At 34.3% G+C, this 24,053-nt stretch overlaps 1 protein-coding gene across 3 annotated transcripts in view; it reads left to right on the plus strand.

Moving 5' to 3' along the window:
- Positions 1 to 24,053, plus strand: part of LOC128983912 (nucleolysin TIAR) — a 557,066-nt gene that overhangs the window by 106,161 nt on the left and 426,852 nt on the right. The gene's annotated exons all lie outside the window — the stretch shown is intronic.

Below are 24,053 nucleotides of genomic sequence, written 5' to 3' on the forward strand. Positions count from 1 at the left end.
GGTAATAATACGAGCACGTTACAAATAAATGATGACACCATACAAAACGGGTAGTCTGCCAGTATTACGTAAGACGTATTCATAAGTTTAATATGTACTTTAATGTACAGCCTGAAGCCTAGATATTTTATGGAACTTACAAAATCCCGTTTGTAAATTAATAAGAAATGGTAATTGAGAAATTGACAGATTTGTCATTGACAAAGATATGTGTATATGAAACCGTCAATAATTTTAAAGAAAGTAAATGAACTTATTTGTCGTCCACACAAACTTTTAAGTAACCTAAGTTTTCAATAGTCAAATGTGTTAATCAACTATATCTAAGAAATTTTTTTTCGACGCACTAAATTTTTTATTGATTACATTACATGTTTTAATTTTGTCACAATACACGACTAAATACTAAATAATAATTAAAACTGCTATGAAAATAAATTAAATCATCGATCTTTAGAGTGTGCAAAGTTTTATTTTGTCTCCTGCAAAAAGAAAATGACCACTTGGCACTGAATATTTTAGAGGTTTCCTTTTTCAGAAAGTGTACTTTTATTACAGGCTTTCAGGCTTCAGACGACCTGGTTCCCTCGCCTTTCATGAGGTAAGAGGATATTTTTATCCTCTCCAAAGAACATCAATGATACCTGTTCGCCTATAAATCAGCAATATTTTATAACATTTTTTATCAACAAACTACAAGTTTCTATACTTTACAATGGCAGTTAACTTATACTTTAAAATAATTGTTGCATTCGTTTTGGTTCAATAATAAGTTATTATCTATTGATGCTGGTGAAAAAAAACTAACTTTAATCAACTACGCATTTCAATTGTCTTATGTTCTACAAATACCTTTATAGAATACAAAATATTGTACTGTGTTTCTTGTACTGTTTTACTAAGTTAAGAGTTTTAATTCAAAACCAGGCCTGGAAAATATAATTTGAGAACACACGGCTATTTTCATTGAAACATTCCCCATCAGCTAAAGGTAGTAGGTTTATAAGGTTTTTATGATAAAAGTAAATTAGCACAACAAGTTTATCGTTTGACAAAAATGTTAGAAATGCACCCATCTTTGAGTACCTTAACTACTTGAGTGTAATGCCAAACATATTACCGTTAACATTTTGTTTAATGTCTTTTGTTTGATTCACAAATTAATTATATTTTGCTAGTAACAAGGGCTTTCTACACTTATAGTTTAAAACCGATTTCTTAAGCATTGGACTTATAACAGTTACATTTTAAAATTAAAAAATTACAAGGGTTGAAGTATGTTAAGGTATTAGTTACTTTTTTTTTAAAGTGTTAATTTTAAATAAAAATACAATGATTAAACTAATAATAAACATAACTTGATATATAAGTTTCACAATGCATGCAGTGGGTGTTCCACGATTTTCTAAATCTATAGGCTAAATGTAAGGAACTAAAAATGTCCTTAACAAGGAAAAACTTATTATGAGTCAATGTTACATGATTAATAATGTAATTGATATCACTCAAAAAAAAAAATACTTTACATCTTTACAATCTCTGTTTAAATTTCTATATCAACAAATCTATGTCATTTCAAGACTACAGCAACCCAGCAGACGCACATGCAGAGTTTGTCTATATCTGCTGACTCCACAGACCAATTACAAATTATAACTAGCTACAAAATTATTGTTCACAATGCGTAAACTGGCTTAGGACATGTGCAAAATACTGTTAAACTATTTGTATAATTGCATTGTAACGCACGGAATGTATTATCTTTGTTATGATTGATATAGCAAGATATCCAAATTGAAGGCACCTATTCTAAAAAAATATGCAAAGTACGTATTGGTATGGAATCATGTCACTAAACTGTTAGTTGTTTTATTGGTTATACAAATAAGACTGAATAAAAATGAATTTGTGAAAAATTTCGATGATATCTTTTATCGTACGAAAATGAAATTTAACCAATTACTTGTTTTAAAATTCAGCATTATGACCATTCTTTTATAATTTGCCGTTTATACAGGTAAATAATAAATATATGCGTTTAAATATCCGCTGATAAACATTATAAGGGATGTACCTGCAGAAAAATGTCAATAAGTCAATGTTTACGGGAAAGGGTAGAAGCATAACAGCATAACGGGAATGCATAACCAAATGTATGGCTTATTGACCATTCTGCCAGGCACCACCCTATAGCATTGATGCGAGCTAATAGGATTTTCGTATGAGTTTCAATTGGCATTTCCTACTACAATGCAATGTACCATAGCGGATTCCCTTAGTCTATACACATGCTAATACATAGATACATGTTATGTATTAGCGATGCCCTACTTAAACCAAATGCGATATCATCAAGCTTTAACTTTTTATTGACGATGTATGTAGATTAAAAATTTGAATTCATAGATTCAACAATTATATGACAAAAGTTGTTTAGAACTTATTAAAAGATAATGCATATGTGTATACAATGAATGCTAGGTAAAATGTTTAAGCGAAGTGCAACATTGAGAGTAAACACTGGAAGGGTGGTAGAAGTTGATGGGGCACTTACTATGAGGGGGAGGGGGCTAAACTGCTGCCTTTTTGTTAAATTGATTCTTGAATGAGACCTACTTGCTCATCAAGAGAATTTATGTTCCATAAAATGCGATGCCAGTAACGAAGCACTCAGAGCTATTACGAAGTCAAATGTGATGCTATTCTTCATATGTCAGTTTCCAAGTGGCATTTCGTCTATTTATGGGTATTTCATGACATTTTCAGTTTTAAATACTTTTAAAACAAATATATGATGACATATTGCTAATAACAATAGAATCTCTTTTTTTCATTTCTATTTTGATAAAGTAACTGTGAAACTTTGGATGAGATTAGACAAATTAATCCATGCCTTTTATTATTAAGTTTAGTAAATTTTATAGTGTTTACCCTTTGGTATTTATAATTAAGTAGGCTATCATACTTTTATGACTTTTAAACGTACACAAGCAATATGATTGGCATAGGTGACTCTTGTTAGTATTTTTCATTATTAATTTTTTATAATGCCTTTAAGGGAGATATTATACATTTATCATTTAAAAAGGAGACGCTAACTGATCGAGTATCATTTAAAACGTGTGAAGTGTCCAACATTTCAATATTTTAGTTTGCGTTTGTAGGCGCAACAAAGGGAGATGATGAAATACAATGAAGGGTGAAGGACACTCAAAGACGATGGTTGGTGTTGTAGGGGGGGGGGGAGGCCCTCTTTGTGAAATTGAGTCTTGTGTGGGGTTGGCTCATTAGGCCCTCTAGCTGAAAAAACACTATAAGTGCGTCCTCAAACTCCAGCATCCCCGTAATTCACTTGTACCAATTTCTTATCCAAGGTTATTGTCGTCATGTCAATCGTATGTATATAATGTACGATATAACTACGATATTTAACAAGATATAGAAAAACGTGACTTTATATCTTGGGTGTAAAACTTCTTGGAAACAAAAGATAAAATTTGAGATTCTTTGTAATGAAATATTTTAAAGTGTTTTTTACTTTTACAAGAAAGCAAAGGAATAGGAATAAATATAAACTGTGTGATTTCTTGTGAGTATCAACAATTAATCCACTTAAATTTAATTTTGGCTAGTTTTGTTTACTGCATTGTTCATGTGTATGTGATTGGTCAAGTATTTAAGATAAGTTAATTTAGGCACGATTTTATACAAGCAGGTGAAATTAAAATTTTTAACACTAAACTAGAACATAGAATCAGAACGTATTTAATACAACATTGGGTTTAAATTAGTTTGAACAGCATAAGAAATGTAGCAGGCAATCGAAACAAAAGTATGACTGTGTATCATACATTTTGAAAAGTTTATCTTGTAAAATGATCATGCTCATTTCTCACTTTTGTACAATATATACATTTTAATGTTTTTTTCCCCTACGAGACAGTAGAAATTGTAGTACGAAACAGTTGGAGTTGTAGTACGAGACAGTAGGAGTTGTAGTATTATTATTTCTCCTGGAGTTGCAACACATTCTTTATTAAGCGGAATGTATTGTAAAATGGAGTAGAGCATTTTATTGTTATTTCTATATTATTTCTCACATTAACCTCAAGAAAGGTGTGGTGCGATTGTAACGTAATAACAATAAAAAAAGTACGACAGTCAGAAGACACAAAAAAGCACTCAACTAAATAAAAAGAAGGAATGCAAATTTATGGTTAACAGTAAAACATAAAGAAATGTGGGTTAATTTAAATTAATAAAATATTATTGAACTACTATGATTTCCTATGCATGTGATTAAGATGTTACCTACCAATAGTACACTTTTGCACAATATTTATATTTTATAGCTCTAACATTTAGTATACTGTCTCAGAAAGACATTAAAAACATCACCACTAAAATTGTAATCGTAATATGTCATAAGGCTGTATGAATCCATCATAGCTGCATCATAGCTTCGTCTTTGATTAAGAAACTCCACTCTCTTGAGATAAGGATTTCGAGCAATGTTTACAATAAACCAACATACTACTTAAAAGCCAAGTGCATCCAGTGTTCAACAGCTCCCCTAAAACAAAACATATAAAACACAACAATAGTTTATAGTAATTATGTCCTAATCGACATGCATAGCTTATAAACCACTAGTTATGCTCTAAAGTTCGGAGTTAAAGTATTGATTGCGTTGTATACCGTAGTATCGTAAGCCTTATTTTATTGTATTATATACAGTAATAGAATACTTTTCAAACATTAGTGTATACAGTTCACAACACATATTACACTAGTTTCATTACTATCTCGTGAATTAAGATAGTTAAGCATATCGCATTAAGGGTTTTAGTGGTTCGAATTGACGCTTTTAATAAAGCTTTGGTAAAAGTGTCCTTTTACGAACATCAAAAGAGAATTAAGGATGGCCATCCGAGGATTTTAGCGATCCGATAAATGTGGACACACCCTCGAAACCAGCTTTTTCGCCCCTCTAACTTCCTATCTCCCTTCTAGTCAAAGAGGCTTCTGCTAAGTCCCAACTTATGTTGAATCCATCTTGATCAATGCAACTAGAATGAAGAATGGATAGTTTTTCTTAAATGATATTTTTTGTGAAGGCTTTCTAGATCCTAACAGTCTCTGTACTTAGTTTACGTGATTTATCGGAGTTATGGAACAAAAATATAATACTATTTGTGTGACTAAAATAATCATTCGTAAATGTTTTTAAGTTTGAGCCAGAATATTATTTGTGATAGTAACAATCATTGTTACCCGGCAACCTACTAGAAGAACGGACACCTAGGGTTGAGGCAAAACTTTGTTCATGACAGACAGTTTTAAAAAACCAGCTGATTAAATGGAATTTTAGTTTTGTACACCCCTTTCAATTTCAAAAACAGCCAAAACTAAATTTTTTTTATAAATATTAAATATTTTTAAGGATTTTTACATCCATGATTTTAAATCTAAATGACCTAAAATGCTGGTAAAAATTATTTTATAAATAAATGTCATCGTTTACTTTTAATATAAATGTAAAGCCAGTGTCAATAAAGGTAAAATTCTGCAACGTCATTTTGAGAATATTATTATCCCATATATTATAGTATAGCTTATATAGTACTGTATAAGATTACGTACCATAAATGTAAGATTATGTAGTTAACCATTATTGCGCATAGTATAATAACTATGCGCTGTCATTCTATGTATCTATGGTTTATAATATAAATAAAACATTTTGTGACATTCATGGGATTTTTAAGCTGGGCAGTTTATTTTTTTTTTTTTTGTTGCACAGTTCGTATGTACGACTATGTATGTAAAACGAATGAAATTTAAAATTAATTTATTAGTTTTTATTTAGACTTGTTTGAAAGTGTTTATAGAAGGTCTCTACTTGTGTACGTACAGATAGAGACAAAAGATGGCTAAATATTAGACCTATCAAACTGAATCAGTAACAATTCTGAATAAAATATAAATTAATATATCACTTATTGTCCGGTACATTCACCAAATTTGGAAACAAAAAATTACGTTCTCCGGTACGCTGAATATTTATTCAGTATATTTAGTACGGGATATTAAATATTATAGATACAAATATTATACAAATATTATACAAATATTATAGAGTATATTAGACGTATATCAGGCCAACTTAACAAAGATGAGAGTTCCATCATTTTTGGCGATTTTATCATCTGTTTAGCTATCTTAAACAGTGCGAGTAGAACATTGTAAGACCTATTAGCCTTTACTACTTCGATTGATTTTGAGTAAAACAATAATTGTAATGCTACTGAAGAACATTTAGAGGGGAAGACAAAACACAAAACTCTGGTAACTTCAAAGCTTTACAATTGGGTTTGTAATAGGATTTATTACGATAAGAAGCTTTTATTTATGAACTAAAACCTTGATCGACTTACAGGAAGGAATCAAATTATCTACATCATTCAGTCAAGTTAATATATCGGTGAAATTCACCTATTTTTAACCTACCGATTAAAATTTCGTCATGTATTTACCATAATAATATACTATTAAGTCGTGTCGTCAGAACATTAAAGGTGAACAAATCATAATTATTAGAATGCCATGATGCAAATATACGTCCTGCATCGTTTAGGGACAAACATGTGAAGCGTGTGTGTGAAGGCTGCCACACTTGTGGCAATAGGTTTCTTCGCTGTATTGTACCTCGACGAATCACGTTTTACTATCACGTACTCTGAGCTCAACTTGGTGTGTTCTTTTTAAATAAGACGGGTAAACTGAAATATGTATGCAAAGGATGTTTTCCTCAATAACAAAAGTATCAGATAAAATGTTGAGAACCCTTTCATGTGAAATGAGTTTCGGCGGTTTATGTTTCCTTGGGAGGCGGTGAAGAGAGGTAAGCATTGATGGGTGTGGGGGAGTGGTGAGGGGAGGGAGGTATCTGTAATAGAGGGATACGTTCTCTTACAGGCTTGCTTGCTTTGAAAAATCATCACCAGGATCACGTGTATACGCACACAAGGTTAAGTGACCATATTGATGATTGGAAACAGTAACAATAACCTATCAATTACAAATATGTACAATTTCTTTACAAAGGTTATATGCATTTAGATAAATTTTGTTAGATTTTAAGTTTTTTTTTTTATGAAAACATTAATAGTCTCGGGATATTTTCATACAGTTGTTAATATACTCATGAAAATTATTTTTTCTTTAGGTGCTGTTGGGTTTTTTATTTATTTTTCACATACAATTGGATTGTAACATATCCTGCTACATTTTGCAATGAGGTAATTTATAAATTAGATTTTAAACTTACCGGTTCTGTTTAAGTGATTTGTAATCAACTTTTGTCGCCCGTCACAGTATGAATTATAATACTTTTGTTAATCAACAGAGATCTTTTTCCCAATGTTGTAGCGATAAATGACTAAACTCGGGATATGGGTGTGGTTGTTACTAATTACAATCAATCACAATCAATTCTTTGATCAATCCATCATAATTAATCCGATGGACGTGCCTTATCCAGCGAAAAATGCCTTGTAGAATGTAGGTATGCATTCATGAATATGGTTTATATGTTTAGTGAATATTTTGTGTTCACACGCTTTATGAATTTACAATAATTATTAGTTTCATGATCATTATTTTTATATTTTATCTCATGCAGTCATAGTATAGCCTAAAAATAGTATAGTCAAAAAATAAAATTCACTATTTTTTTTGTTTGAAGGACGATTTGCAGGCAGCAATTACTAAGCATTGGCCATTTCTAAAGTATCAAGCGTGCGGTATTTTATATGAAATTTGAAACGCAGATTTTTTAAATAATATGTTCATAGATCATGCGTTACTTGAACTACGATTTATTATATACACATTTAATTGCACATACTTGTTGGTTTTTGTTCGAGGTTCAAATTTAACAAACTTTAAACCTATACAACTTAATGACCAAAAGAAATACCATACGTCCGTTAAAGTGGCAAAGTTGTGTTGTCAATAAACATTTCTATTTACACCAAACACCAAAATCCAACACTACGTTAAAAGCATATTAGTTATAATATTTTTGTAATAAATATATCTTTATCAGGAACCTATAACATATTACATGACCGTATTTTAGCAGTTACGGTATCTTTGTCGTCTCTATATTCATGGTCTGGCGCCTCACACCACTGCTGCGGGCTCTCCCTTTGTGTCTCTTATTACCCCATGTAAGACTACTACTATTCATACTACTGTTTTAATTACTTACTCACATGAAAGAACATAGAAATCATCAGAGAAAGGTTATGTTGTTGCAAAGATAAATGTCTGTAAAATTGTTCTTTAACATGCAATGCGTTTGTTGAATATTGCAGCTATAATGTTACATCATTGCGTATTATGTCTGAGATTAGTAATGTAACCCGTGCGATATGATATCATTATAATTAATGTCACACTTCAAAACGACATATGATGCTCATAGTAATATCAATAATCGAACTTATTACGGAAGGTGAAATACAGTGTGATATTACATGCAGTTAGATGTGAAAGATTAAATTTGTTACATTTTCAAAAATGTAACTGAGAAAATGTGAGATAGAATTTTAGAATTTATTGTACTACATCTGGATATTGATTTAAATAATAGAAACATTTTCTTACCTTTAAATATCGTTGTTTGTCGTTAATGGACTACAACTTCCACATCCTCAGGTTCATCATCTTCCAAGATTCGACATACATTTAATATTGAGAACACAAAACACGTTAACATGACCAATTTAACAAAACTGTACATTAATTAGAATAACCGTCGCACTTGGTCGGGTCAGGGACGAGTCATAAGGATGATCCAGTTGCCACGAAACATGTAGTTCATTAACAACAAACAAGGATATTGTAAGGTAACAACATATTTCTATTGAGAAATTTTAGTTTGAAAGACCATAACTGATCTTAAATTAACTATACTATGAAATATCTGCTATAATTGCGCAGCACAGAATAGATTCAGGAAGTTTAGGCATGATGGTTGTTCGAAAGATACCAGTTGTTGTGTAACTGTGTTGCGTTGAAAAAAGGTTGAAACAAACTTATAATAAAAAATTACTAAAGAGCTATGTGGATTGTAAAATTGTGTATATTTTGAAGAAACAATAAATATAACAGATGTTAATTAAATCAGCACAAAACAAATGTTATAGAGGAAACAAGCAATAGGATAATATGGCAAAGAGTATCAAACACCAGTAATTACTATTAAAACAAATTTAAACTAAAACGACTGTAAATAAAGGAATAAAATGGTTTGTTCTAAATGGTCAAAGGCTCGAAGAGTGAAACGCTTTTGTGCTTGTTTTCCTTAAAAAAATATTCGGTATTAGAGAAATAATTGTTGTCTTGTAAAGTACGTGATAACAATGGTTGAAAATCACTGCTCAAATGGATTAGTACATCAGTTGTTGGTTACTTTAATCAATTTTTAAATGAATTCTGAACCTTGTTTAGACATTGAGAGAGGTGTATATGAAATATTACATTTTTTGCTATACTTTCTCCAAAATGTGTCTTCGGAAAAATATCATACGGCAACAAAAGGACTTTGAATAAAATGTTATCCCTAATGTATCATGCACATGCGACGGTGTCATTATCCCTTTAGTTGGGGAAGCGAACTCAGCACAAGTGACTTACAAGCCGAGCAGTGACTTGCAATGATGCCTTATCAAAGCCTTATCACACCAATGACTCAGTAATTGATCACTGTCTAGAGCTCATCAGCAGTGGTGACGTCATCACCTTGTTAGCTCTCGCCTTGAATGCTGACACCGAGTCTTCAGGCTATTAACTAAAACTATTCAACTACTGAACAAGTGAACAAGGCTCACGAATTAACTGAATGTAGTGCTTTAGATTAGACTAAAACGATTTAAGTTAAAAAAACAACTACCAATTTCAAAAAAAAAAAAATAGTTTAATTGCAATTTATTTTTAAAAGACTATAAATCATAGAGAAACGATGATGAATTACACTAATTCACACAACCGATGAACGTGAAACTTGAACCTCAATCTTGGCTTAGTAATTTCTTAAAATGAACTTATGTTTTAAATTGGGATGGTACTTTCAAACTAATAATTGCCTAAACAATGTAAATTATCTATATATTAATAGGCAAGCATGTTTCTTTAAAACCCTTTTTCTCAGCTCGTGTGCATCGCAGGGGAAATCTATGCATACTGTTAGAAAGATATTTGCCTGTAGATGTGCAGAATCCCTTTATAAATTAAAGTAGGCTAAAAAATAAGCACAAAAACGAATTTGAAAACTTCAAAAAATTTACATGGAACAACTGGGTTGCCATGATGGTGACGAAATAACAACCAAATGTAAACAGAAAATCAAAACAAATGGAAGAAATCCCAATCACATGTTTTATTTACAGTGTGGGGAGAAAATAGAGAAGTCTGTACATTAATTATTTTTGGTCGAGTTTCGACCACAGGACGACCACTAGTTGTTATTAAAACGCAGGTACAGTGAAAATAAAAAAAAAAAAAAAAAAAACATTAACAGTCGTCTTGCAGACAGCAGTTCTGTTACATTGTCACGTGCTGTCTTTATGTCGATTTGTACCTACAAACATTTATACCCAACACTCTCTGATGTCAAAAATACTCTTGCATATTAGTTATGCTACAGACAATTTTAGCCTTTGGGGAGCATTACACAAGGTATAAGTGTAATGCGTGTATTAATAATTATTCTATAATGAGGTTACACGATTGAAAATCTTAGTAAAATAAATTACATACATGCAAAGCGCTACGTACGCTTAATATTTTTAGTAGGCATATTGCATACTATAAATGGTTGCAAAACAAAATGGTATTATATTGTATTTTTTTCTGTCGAGTTGTACTAAGCTGGAAGTACCATATGTTGCCTAGCTAAAGCTGGAATGATTTCCTTTAGGTGTGGGTCCAAATCCTTCCAAGTACTTTTAGCCATGTAATGAAGTTCTCACCCAGTGATTCGTAGCACACTTGAAGCTTAACAGATTACTTATTTTAAACAAAAAAAGATGTAGGCCTATTACTTGAACTTTTTCAATTTAAAAACTACCATACTTGAAGTCATAATGACGATTTAATTTTAATCTTCAAGCTTTACTACTGGATGACTGTTTTTTTTTACGCATCAAGTACATGCATAGTAAAGTGCTTAGTGACAGAATATCAGCATTTAATAGACTGGCTCACTCACGAGGACAAATATGTTTGGTCGTATGCATTTGTAGTGACATACAAATGAATCCTGTACTTTGTATACAGTTGCCAAAGAAACCTCATCACTGGCCTTGGAACTTGTGAAACTGGCAACTGGCGGTTGTGCGCTCTAACTTTGATTACATTGTAAACTGCCGTCCATTGCATTAACTACTAACTAGTTTATTGGAGTGCAGAATACGAGTGAATTTAATCGTTCTACTTGGTTATCTAGGGCACTCTAGGAAGAATGGTCAATTGTATCATAATTAAGATGAATATATTCTATGATGAATATGCCTAATTATAATATACTATAATACAATATTAATGTTATTTACAAATATCGATAATTATTTTTAGTACACGTATGCATGTGAAAGTTTGGATCCCCTAGTTAAAACTTTTTCGAGTTTTTTATTAATGTTAAACATGCAACATGCATATATTTTAATGCGAAGCTAAAACTAGATACAATCTCGAACAGAGTATTGTGCGGAACGTTAGATGATCAGTCACATTGAATGACAACAATACCGTTATCAGAGAACGCGGTGGTGTTAGTGTCCTTTGATTTGTTTATCTGGCCTGTTATAATATTAAATTGGAAAACAGGTCATCAGGATATCGGGATACTGTTTAATTACTGAAAGTTGTGTAGTCACTTAAGCATCTCACAAGTATGCATTACCTGTAAAAAGTGTTTTCCAAATAATCCTGCCTAAAATATCATGGTTAGTCATAAATGTATACAAATAAGTACAAGTACACTAAATATATGCAGTGTAAAAAGCACAAAAAGATTGAAGAAAGCTTTAGTTTGCCATAGCACTGAGTAGTAAATAAATATAAAAAGGAACAATTTAGTTATCATTGGGGTTATGACTATGGGGTTATGAAAATATGTAGGTTATTATATCCAATGGAGGTTTTAGGTAGCATGTTTTGGCTGAGGGTTACAGGGTTTTAAAGCACAATTATGTTGATTTTAAATTACGTTTAACTTGTTTATTTTTCAGGCTATATTATTTTTTGGTCCATACTCATCTATAAAAAGACATTTCTAATACATAGGAGTACTTTTTTTCTATACGAAGGGGTGGAGGTGGAGTAACACGATTCAATGTTAGAAAGAAATAAGTGAATTTAAAAAAATACACTCATAAATCAAAGGAATTTGTCATTTCTTCTAATATAGAAGGAAACAGTTTAACTATTAAAATTTGTATTGCATACATTCGACTTGAATATATATAGTTGTTAAGTTATTTTTTCATCAAAAGTTTATGTAGCCTAAGTATGATGACTGATATTTATAACCTTCATACGCCTGACCTGCTGTCCTATTTCTGATAGACTATTTTCTTCCCGAATCAGTCCCTGAGCGTAATTGGTTTTCAAAATGTGGGTCACGTCGCTGTCTCATTAGAGATTGGCGATTCTCCGAAAAATGTTTTTTCAACGTGCCTTGCAGTTTAACTTCTATATTTGCCCCGCCACATTCGTATCAAATATCTGTATTTATTTGAAAACCTTTAGTAATGCTTTTAGGGGGGGAGGGGGAGCTTGTTTAATGGCAGAGCACCGTGCTTCAGTGCCCGAGGTCCCGGGTTCAAATTCCACAAACCACCAACGGATTTTATCTATGTGATAATGCCGATACCCTATAGGACTACCCTGGAGTAAAGTATAAAACAGTTCCGGGCTTAGAACCAAGCGTCCTAGGATATGAAGGTGAGACTAACGAAAAGTATCGTTATATATATATTTAATGCAGATGAATGAAATACAAAAGGTAAATAAATTACTTATCAGTATATCTCATGTTTATAAATATGTATTGTACATGATAAACATAAAATCAATAGTGCAACTAGTGATTCCATACAATAGAAATAAAATAGCTAGCTTCCTAATCTTTTGAGGGTCGATTAGGTTTCGCAACAGCTGTTTTAATTAAACAAATCGCACGGAGATAAATCTAAAAAAAAAATATTCTTCGATTAGAGAATGTATTGGAGTAATGGAGAGGTGGATTTCCAATGTTATGGTAGATGATCTGTTATTGTACATCGGCATCCGCGCGTTAATCATTGGGACGGCAGAGCTTTTGATTCATGGGTCTCGCTTATCGTTGAATAAAAACAAAACTCAGTACACAGTGGTTACAGTTAAAGCTGCAAAAATTGCTTTAAGCTATGTAAGAATGGTTCAGATACCGTGTTAAAGCATACCTTGTAACATGCATTTGTCAATATTTAACTATGTACACTAACATTGCAACTGTGGAAAAATATGGTTAAACAAGCCTATCCTTTATTAAATTTCAAACAAAAATAAGTTATCTCTGAAAGATGTTTAATTTTTTTAAATATACTATATTTCTTAAGTTTTAACAGACAGAATCAATGCAATAATATAATATTTTAAAAGTTTTGAGGCAATTATTTAACATTTAAATCATTACTAAATACATACATGTCGGCCATAGTCACTAACAATTCCACAAGACCGCGCCACATATCGTACACTCAGCTCCATTCATACTTGGCTTAAAATACCTACATTCATATGGTCGCCATTTCAGAATAAAGTGTTAAAGTATTAATCAAAGGCTTAAAAAATCTCAAGATAAAGTGATACAGGTTCTGTTTGGATGCTGAATCGGGACATCGTTCTTTACCGTTTTCCTAGGCACATCAACTATTATATGTTGCGACATTTAATTAATTTATAAGTAGGTCATTTTTGTGTAATGAATAATGTGTACTTAGAGAGCAGCATTTTGAAGTATACGAATTAACCCAACGAGTTTTTGAATTGCGCAGCCATTTAAAGCAAATAATTGTTTCCTGGATTCCTTCTATATGCATATTAACTAGATGGTTTACCAAATATCTTATTTTATCGGTTTGTGTATTGGTATATCTGACACAAGTGAGTGACTCGTTTGTATGATATTCGTAGGTTTATGAGCTTTCCTAGCGACACGGGTTGGTAAGGAGATGATTGGGGGGGAGGGGGGGGGTATAATGTCGGTGTACACCCCATTGTATTGTCACGTGTTGTCTTTATGGCTTTAGACAAATTGCATCTCTCTAACCTGTGAATATCCATCTTGAACTTACTTACGTGTAATCGTTACAATAGAGAAAATTTATAGTAAAATATCGTTTAAGTCTTGTTTTTTGTTTGTAATAATATTATGATTGCAATCATTGAAACTAGATATCCATTTCGCCATTTGGAATAAACATATACTTAAGATCCATTGAGAATATAAATAGTTTCAATGCATTAAACAATGAGTTAAGTTTATTTTTTACTTAATACAATTCATTACAAATTAATAGTTTTTGTTGAATCCTAAAAAACATGTAAACTATTATAATGATAGACATTTATTTTTAATAACTCCCTCAACTTATCTAAAACCGTAGTCGTGGTTTCATATCTTTCTGTGGAGGTGATCACAATTTCTTATAAAAGTAGACACAATCTTTGTAAATATCGTAGTCGATTATCAATTTTATAAGTAAAATGATTTGTTTTACGATGTACAGGCCTCATCTACATTTATCTGGGTTCAACTAACATCAGTCTGTAGAGTCCACTAAATATTTCTTACAGCTAGATAACCTCAAGCAATTTGCACAACGGAGGACTTTACTGTGTGTAATACATTGGATGTTTTCTTTTAATGAAGATGTTATAATGAACTCAATATTGATTGGTATGCTCTTCATAATTGGATGTAGGGGTTTTAAGCTATGATGTATTAATATTTCTTCTTCCGTTCTTTCATAATTACAAGTAGACCAAAACGCCTTGAAATAAACAGTAGGCTGTTAACACTCGCTTATAATTAAACATAAACACTTCAAAACTTTACACAAGTTTCAATTTAATGTATTTAGAAGGTAAAAGGTTTTAATTTTCAACCCAGATTAGTCAATACTCAAGGTGAGCCAGGGGCGACAAGAAGTTTAATTATCAGAGTACAACTCAGAGCGTCAAAGGCACAATTCTGTTGCACGATCCTCACAACCATTTACAATCATTCTATTTTGGATACTGTAACTTGTTTCTCATTTATGCAGTGAAAATTTGTAAGCCTTTTATTAAAGCTTGAACAGTTAAAATTGTGGAAATGTAGAAATAATATCGACAGTAATATTTACTTTGAATCATAAAAATAATAAACTTCAAAATATTCATACGGTAAGGTTTTAAAATTTTTATTAATTGATGGGAGCGAGTGACGAAGCTCATTGAGATCGGGCCTTATGCATACCTTGTAACTTACTCGCACAACACGGGAGAACATATATTTGCCAAACTAGCCGAGTTTTTTCGGTAAACAGTGGAAAGGTTTGTGAAGAAACAACATTGAATTTGATAAATTATTTATACCTTCCAACAAAAACTTGGACGTAAGCTATTTACTAACAAAACTCAGTACATCATACCAGCAAACTATTGTCAGTTCTCTAGTACACAATCTTACTAATATTATAAATGTGAAGGTTTGTGTGTTTGTTTGTTTGTTTGTTTGTTTGTTTGTTTGTTTGTTTGTGTGTTTGAAGTTAAATCACGCATAAACCGCTGGACGGATCGGGCTGAAATTTGGCATGATGATAGCTTACATTCCCGATTAACATATAGGTATATTCTTATCTCAAAAATCCTTTCGGGCTCCGCCCCAGTGGCTCTGTAATTCCCCATGTTAACCTTATGAACATTCATATTTAAAGGGAATTAAAGAATTAAATCAGCCGTTTCATCTAAAGAAGTTGGTTCTATGTATGGAAAAACATTAAAAAATTATAAGATTTACCAACAGGGTGCAGCACTATATTTTTTTGCATTTATGATAACAGCTAATTTGAACTAAGCAGCAACAAAAAACTGATTAGCAATGAGAACTGTCATAGTAGGATTGTTTACAGTTATGATTATGTTTTTCATTTCATGAATAATTTGTGATATTTTGCGAATTGTTGATAATTTATTTTTCTCTATTGTTTAGGTGAAGCGGTAGAACAGTATGGCTATGGTAGATGTGTAATACTATAGAATACAGTAAATTTAATAAAGCAAATTTTATAAAACTGTGTCCTCCCTTATTGAAAATGCAAAGCTTGAGTATAACTGCAATAAGCATTTTATACTCATATTCCAACCCCTTACGAAGGACGGGTACTCTGCTAGTAGAGTTATAAGATGGAATAAGATATGTCTTGTCAAACCTTAATGTTAATGATACGATTAAAATACATTGGGGTTGTGGTATTAGGTTTTTACTATGATCTGGAAATTCATATATTACAATCTACTAAAGGCAGCCTTATACTACTGTCTGAATAAATTCAAAATCGCCTTAAATGCATTTAGTATTTTTATTTTTTCCTTAAATACCGAAGATAATTAATTTGTAAAAGCCGGTATGAGGTAGAGCCTTTTGGATATGAGGGCTTTAGCATTTAATGTAGGTAGTTGCTGAAAATGGTAGCCATTATATTTTATGTGGGGACAGCGTCCTTCCGTGTTATGGCCTCTTAAAAGCCCGTGTGATTCTGCCGTGAATCTCCATATCATTGCTACCTTGGCTTTGATTTGCACTAACAGAACATCTCCGTGTCGTCCTTCCATGTATAACCATTTCTTTCTTCAAAGTTCAAAGGAGTGTTACACTGAAAACAATTTAAAACATAATAAGTTCCGGCAACTCTACGTAGTTTTCTTATACTTTCGCGTCAAATGATAAAACAGTTTAACACGTTATGGAAAATATCGTTATACCAAAGAAAATAAAAGATTTATAAACATATTCATATAAATATTTATTTGTTTTTTGAATGACTTGCCCAAAATGTTTTTGTTAACTGTCTGCAGTTGCTTCCCGTATACATCTACGTTGGTCCCATTATAGTTTTTGGCAATATAGTTTTTACAGATCCAGGCAGATACGTTTGCAGGTTTGCTTATCTCATAACACGCCCGACATGTCGACAAGTGGTTGCCATGAGCAAATTTCGGGAACTCCTTGAAAGCAAATCAGTAAAAGAAGAATTGAATAGGTCTACAAATCACATTCAACTGTTTGTGAGGCAATAGGTGAAGTTTTGCATTTAATATATTTCCAGACAAAATTATTTTGCACTTTTCTCGGAAACAATGATTTGGTTTGAAAAGCTATTTCCAGCATTACATACACAACTTGGCAAAGTCTTATGGGTCTTTTTCTTCATATATGAGGTTTCAAAATGTGTATTTTGGGAAGTTTTGTCAAGAAACCGTCAGTTTTCTGTTGACATCTCTAGTTTCGACGAAAGGAATAACCCTTCTTAAAAGATAAATACAGTAATTGATTTTACTGGATAAAAAATACATACGGTTCTACTTGTTGATACTCGGTATCTTTATTTTTTATGTCCATTTGTGGTGATTAAAAATATGGATAGAGTCAAACTAGTTCAATTAGCCTGTAAAAACTATCTAAGTTGTTTTCTTATTGTAGCACCACGCATACATAGTATATATCATTAATAATAGTAAGTTATAACAGCATAGTTGAATCGAATTTGCAGCTAATTGCTGGTTATTACACTTATCAAACCAAGTTTTGTTCTAAAATTTGTATTTTGTATATACTGAAGTAGTCACTCCATCTATATGGAACACATGTATTCTTTCGACAAATCATTATAGTGGATTGAGCCACTAACATAATGAGTTACATTGTACTCATTTTCAACCTGCGTGTTTGTCACTGAGCTAGTTGACGTATCTTATGTGGTGCTATGGATTACAATAATTCACCCTGTCAGTTTAACTTTGTTAAGACTTAACTTTAAGTTTGTAGCTTGACTTGAGTTACATTTGACTTGGTGTATTAGACAGAAGTCAGTAATTAACATGTAACCACTCTGTCAGTGTCTCTTGATTCAACTACGTACATTTTGATACGATACACGGGCAATAACGTTAACATGGAGATTTAATGTCTGTATCAATCAATAGTTAAATAATGTTATAGACATAATTTCCCATTTTTAGTTGAACGAATCACAATAAATACTTAGAATTGTCGTCAGAAGTTAGACGATGCGTCCAGACTTCAATAAAGCAATAAGACGACCACAAGGGAGGGCCCCACGTGTTGGCAATGGCTCGCTCTCCCCTTCTTTGCGCTTTGAGGGCATATTCCAAACCTACCGAATCACAGGATATCTCACTTGTTCTAATAATGCACAGGGGCTGTACTCAATCAGAATTAAAAAATAAATGAGTAATGTAAGTTTATAATAACATGTATTTCCCCACCCTTCTTTGAAATAAGAAGATAACTTTAAAGTCATGATTTATCTTTGTTAAATTTAAGTGTTTGTTACGAAGAGGATGTGCAATTAAAATAGAATCTCATTTATAATAGATAAACCTGCTATTTGTAACTGATTAAACCCTGTAGTCATCACAATGCCAATGTCTGAAGGATGATTCGGCAACGCTATGTTTACAAAGGGAACAAAAAAGTGCTCAATAGATACCTGAACAGAATTAAATGAGCTTTACTCTTCCACATTTGCTACATGTTACGTATTCAAAGGCTGACAACTACTCGATACTCAAACCAGCTCTCCAAAAGCGACAAGAAGTTTAATTGACAAAGTACAAAAAGGGGGCATGACGACTGACGAGGCTTCAAAGGGCTCGGTTTCATCATGCCTCCGCAGTAATGCCAATCGCATTGCTGTCTGCTTCTATCCTTCTGTTAGCCCGGCTCGTAATGTAGTGGCTTACAATGGCAATTCTATTATTATTATGTCTAATCGATTTAGACAACAGGTTATACATTTAAAATGTATTTATAATCAATAAAAAATTGTATAAGTTTTATTATGCGTGTTGATTAACTGAGTTCGATGAGTTTTAAAAGAGATCGAGATCGTGAATCACAAATAAGTTGAGTGACTAGTATTTTTTTTGATAAATCGATGCATTAATTATACAATGCAATCCTCGAGACACAGAAAAGTTTGTACAATGAACTTCACGGTATTAAACAAACTAGAATCAAATTAGTATGTTTATTGTTTGGTCTGGCCTTTTATAAAACTACTTAATTGTATATTATATTTACATTTGTTAAAGCAAAATGCAATGTTTAAACTATTTACACCTGTTAATATTTGATTGAGCTACTTTAGTGTCATGGAATAATATGGCTAATTGATATTATAACTTTTTTTGTTACTTTACAGAGATTTTTAACAGTTATCGTAGAAGGTTTGATATCCAAAATATTTTTGATTTTACATTTAGTTTAGTGGTGTACGTTAACTGATAATTTTATTAAATAAATACTATATTAGTATTTATAGAATGTGATTAAAGTTCTTATTATAACATGACTCTTTACTTCTTTATCTTTTTAAACTTTTATTTTTTAAATTTATATAAAAAACACAGAGTTGTTTTTTTTTGCGGTATCTATAGAATTATTCAATAATTTTGTTCAAATAAGACTAAGAGTATATTAAATATAGCTTATGGTTTATTTTATATTATCATGAACCTTTTTATAACGATTTCCTCTACCGTCAGAGCTTATGCTCTTGTACCGATTGCAAGAATTCCAATTAAATATTTATGACTCTTTGTAAAACTGCTCTCTTTAACTTCAAACATTACGATTTCCAAAAAAACTAATTAATTAGTCTTCCTGATCTATGAAGGTGCAAACAAAGAAGATTACAATATATTGTGAGAACGATTAATTTCTAATTTACAATAAGTCTATGATTCTATAATATGAATTATGCTGGTTTTTAAGCCCAAGTTTTCCGCATAGCTGCATTTAAGATTCTCGTTTTAAATGTTTTATATATTTTTATTTGAACTAATTTTATGTTGAAACATCAGTTGTTTATTGTATATGTATTTTTACATGCTTTTGAGGTTGTTGCAATTTATAAACTAGTACGACGTTAGTAATAAGCATTAAACATATATAATTGTCGTTACTCCCATTAAAATGCCCATTAATTGACGTACTTGTAAAAAAAATGATTAAAAGCATGATAGTAACCAGCTGAATTTGGAAATAATTAAAAGTTACAACTTATGTTAGATTTTTTTTTCAAAATAAATACTGTATGAGCAAAGGTAGGCCTAATACCCCTTAGGGATCATTGCCGAAAGTAGAGTATTATTATTTTTAACGCAACACGACTCCTTTACATTAGGGAGCGTGAGAAGGTTACATGTAGTGGCACTTGGCATGCAGGCTGTGTAGCCGGGTATCGGGGCAGGGCTTTGATCCGTCGACTGGCTGAGTACAAAGCTTTACTAGCACTCTGCATGCACATTGCACTCAACACTTAACTCATACTGAGCCTACAGTTCTAGTGGCACTTGGCATGCAGGCTGTGTAGCCGGGTATCGGGGCAGGGCTTTGATCCGTCGACTGGCTGAGTACAAAGCTTCACTAGCACACTGCATGTATATTGCACTCAACACTTAACTCATACTGAGCCTACAGTTCTAGTGGCACTTGGCATGCAGGCTGTGTAGCCGGGTATCGGGGCAGGGCTTTGATCCATCGACTGGCTGAGTACAAAGCTTCACTAACACTCTGCATGCACATTGCACTCAACACTTAACTCATACTGAGCCTACAGTTCTAGTGGCACTTGGCATGCAGGCTGTGTAGCCGGGTATCGGGGCAGGGCTTTGATCCGTCGACTGGCTGAGTACAAAGCTTCACTAGCACACTGCATGTATATTGCACTCAACACTTAACTCATACTGAGCCTACAGTTCTAGTGGCACTTGGCATGCAGGCTGTGTAGCCGGGTATCGGGGCAGGGCTTTGATCCGTCGACTGGCTGAGTACAAAGCTTCACTAACACTCTGCATGCACATTGCACTCAACACTCAACTCATACTGAGCCTACAGTTCTAGTGGCACTTGGCATGCAGGCTGTGTAGCCGGGTATCGGGGCAGGGCTTTGATACGTCGACTGGCTGAGTACAAAGCTTCACTAGCACTCTGCATGTACATTGCACTCAACACTCAACTCATACTGAGCCTACAGTTCTAGTGGCACTTGGCATGCAGGCTGTGTAGCCGGGTATCGGGGCAGGGCTTTGATCCGTCGACTGGCTGAGTACAAAGCTTCACTAGCACTCTGCATGTACATCGCACTTAACACTCAACTCATACTGAGCCTACAGTTCTAGTGGCACTTGGCATGCAGGCTGTGTAGCCGGGTATCGGGGCAGGGCTCTGATCCGTCGACTGGCTGAGTACAAAGCTTCACTAGCACTCTGCATGTACATTGCACTCAACACTCAACTCATACTGAGCCTACAGTTCTAGTGGCACTTGGCATGCAGGCTGTGTGGCCGGGTATCGGGGCAGGGCTTTGATCTGGCGACTGGCTGAGTACAAAGCTTTACTAACACTCTGCATGCATTTCACTCAACACTCAACTCATACTGAGCTTACAGTTCTAGTGGCACTTGGCATGCAGGCCGTGTGGCCGGGTATCGGGGCAGGGCTTTGATCTGGCGACTGGCTGAGTACAAAGCTTCACTAACACTCTGCATGCACATTGCACTCAACACTCAACTTATACTGAGCCTACAGTTCTAGTTGCACTTGGCATGCACGCTGTGTAGCCGGGTATCGGGGCAGGGCTTTGACCCGTTGACTGACTGAGTACAAAGCTTCACTAACACTCTGCATGCACATTGCACTCAACACTCAACTTATACCGAGCCTACAGTTCTAGTGGCACTTGGCATGCACGCTGTGTAGCCGGGTATCGGGGCAGGGCTTTGATCCGTTGACTGACTGAGTACAAAGCTTCACTAACACTCTGCATGTACATTGCACTCAACACTCAACTTATACTGAGCCTACAGTTCTAGTGGCACTTGGGATGCACGCTGTGTAGCCGGGTATCGGGGCAGGGCTTTGACCCGTTGACTGACTGAGTACAAAGCTTCACTAACACTCTGCATGTACATTGCACTCAACACTCAACTTATACTGAGCCTACAGTTCTAGTGGAACTTGGCATGCACGCTGTGTAGCCGGGTATCGGGGCAGGGCTTTGACCCGTTGACTGACTGAGTACAAAGCTTCACTAACACTCTGCATGTACATTGCACTCAACACTCAACTTATACTGAGCCTACAGTTCTAGTGGCACTTGGCATGCACGCTGTGTAGCCGGGTATCGGGGCAGGGCTTTGACCCGTTGACTGACTGAGTACAAAGCTTCACTAACACTCTGCATGCACATTGCACTCAACACTCAACTTATACTGAGCCTACAGTTCTAGTGGCACTTGGCATGCACGCTGTGTAGCCGGGTATCGGGGCAGGGCTTTGATCCGTTGACTGACTGAGTACAAAGCTTCACTAACACTCTGCATGCACATTGCACTCAACACTCAACTTATACTGAGCCTACAGTTCTAGTGGCACTTGGCATGCACGCTGTGTAGCCGGGTATCGGGGCAGGGCTTTGATCCGTTGACTGACTGAGTACAAAGCTTCACTAACACTCTGCATGCACATTGCACTCAACACTCAACTTATACTGAGCCTACAGTTCTAGTGGCACTTGGCATGCAGGCTGTGTAGCAGGGTATCGGGGCAGGGCTTTGATCCGTTGACTGACTGAGTACAAAGCTTCACTAACACTCTGCATGCACATTGCACTCAACACTCAACTTATACTGAGCCTACAGTTCTAGTGGCACTTGGCATGCAGGCTGTGTAGCCGGGTATCGGGGCAGGGCTTTGATCCGTTGACTGACTGAGTACAAAGCTTCACTAACACTCTGCATGCACATTGCACTCAACACTCAACTTATACTGAGCCTACAGTTCTAGTGGCACTTGGCACTACATGATAAAGGTTGTTTACAAACTTATGGGAGAAAGTATGTGTCAGAATGCTGATACTGTAAAGTTTATTATGGTTATATGTTGATAAAATTTGAAAAATTTGTTTAATTTCCCTGTGTTATTAAAGATTGGTAAAAAAAAAACACTTTTTTCCTGCCTAACAAAGTGAATGCAGAGTGTTAGTGAAGCTTTGTATTTAGCCAGTCAACGGATCAAAGCCCTGCCCCGATACCCGGCTACACAGCCTGCATGCCAAGTGCCACTAGAACTGTAGGCTCAGTATGAGTTGAGTGTTGAGTGCAATGTGCATGCAAAGTGTTAGTAAAGCTTTGTACTCAGCCAGTCAACGGATCAAAGCCCTGCCCCGATACCCGGCTACACAGCGTGCATGCCAAGTGCCACTAGAACTGTAGGCTCAGTATAAGTTGAGTGTTGAGTGAAATGCATGCAGAGTGTTAGTGAAGCTTTGTACTCAGCCAGTCAACGGATCAAAGCCCTGCCCCGATACCCGGCTACACGGCCTGCATGCCAAGTGCCACTAGAACTGTAAGCTCAGTATGAGTTAAGTGTTGAGTGAAATGCATGCAGAGTGATAGTAAAGCTTTGTACTCAGCCAGTCGCCAGATCAAAGCCCTGCCCCGATACCCGGCCACACAGCCTGCATGCCAAGTGCCACTAGAACTGTAGGCTCAGTATGAGTTGAGTGTTGAGTGTGGCACTTGGCATGCAGGCTGTGTAGCCGGGTATCGGGGCAGGGCTTTGATCCGTCGACTGGCTGAGTACAAAGCTTTACTAACACTCTACATGCACATTGCACTCAACACTCAACTTATACTGAGCCTACAGT

Source organism: Macrosteles quadrilineatus, unplaced genomic scaffold, assembly GCF_028750875.1.
Source record: "Macrosteles quadrilineatus isolate MER2022 unplaced genomic scaffold, UCM_ALF_1.0 Scaffold_1__1_contigs__length_201487025, whole genome shotgun sequence".
Taxonomy (NCBI): domain Eukaryota; kingdom Metazoa; phylum Arthropoda; class Insecta; order Hemiptera; family Cicadellidae; genus Macrosteles; species Macrosteles quadrilineatus.